This window comes from Solanum stenotomum, unplaced genomic scaffold (assembly GCF_019186545.1).
Source record: "Solanum stenotomum isolate F172 unplaced genomic scaffold, ASM1918654v1 scaffold38173, whole genome shotgun sequence".
NCBI lineage: Eukaryota > Viridiplantae > Streptophyta > Magnoliopsida > Solanales > Solanaceae > Solanum > Solanum stenotomum.
The window spans coordinates 1-389 of NW_026034792.1; the positions used below are offsets into that span (position 1 = coordinate 1).

At 51.7% G+C, this 389-nt stretch overlaps 1 non-coding gene across 1 annotated transcript; it reads right to left on the bottom strand.

Moving 5' to 3' along the window:
- Window positions 1–225: 225 nt before the first annotated feature.
- Window positions 226–344, bottom strand: LOC125852673 (5S ribosomal RNA). Its single transcript, XR_007445036.1, has one exon. It is a non-coding gene; the product is annotated as a 5S ribosomal RNA (ribosomal RNA).
- Between the last annotated feature and the right edge of the window lie 45 nt (window positions 345–389).

Consider the following 389-nt stretch of genomic DNA (forward strand, 5'->3'; position numbering starts at 1 on the left):
TGATCGCATCCATCAATCATAGCACTCTGAATTCTATTAAACACCTCCTTCCTTCCAACGCCCTAGCCTGCCCCCCGCCGACCTAGCCTCCACGCGCACCGACGCATGACGCCCCCCGTCACGCCCATCCTCAACGCCCCCATCACCTGTCCTAACGACGTCGTTCCTGCAAAAAATAAATGAATATATTCTTTCAGTTACACGACCGAATTTCGACAAAAAAGAGGGATGCAACACGAGGACTTCCCAGGGGGTCACCCATCCTAGTACTACTCTCGCCCAAGCACGCTTAACTTCGGAGTTCTGATGGGATCCGGTGCGTTAGTGCTGGTATGATCGCATCCATCATTCATAGCACTCTGAATTCTATTAAACACCTCCTTCCTCCC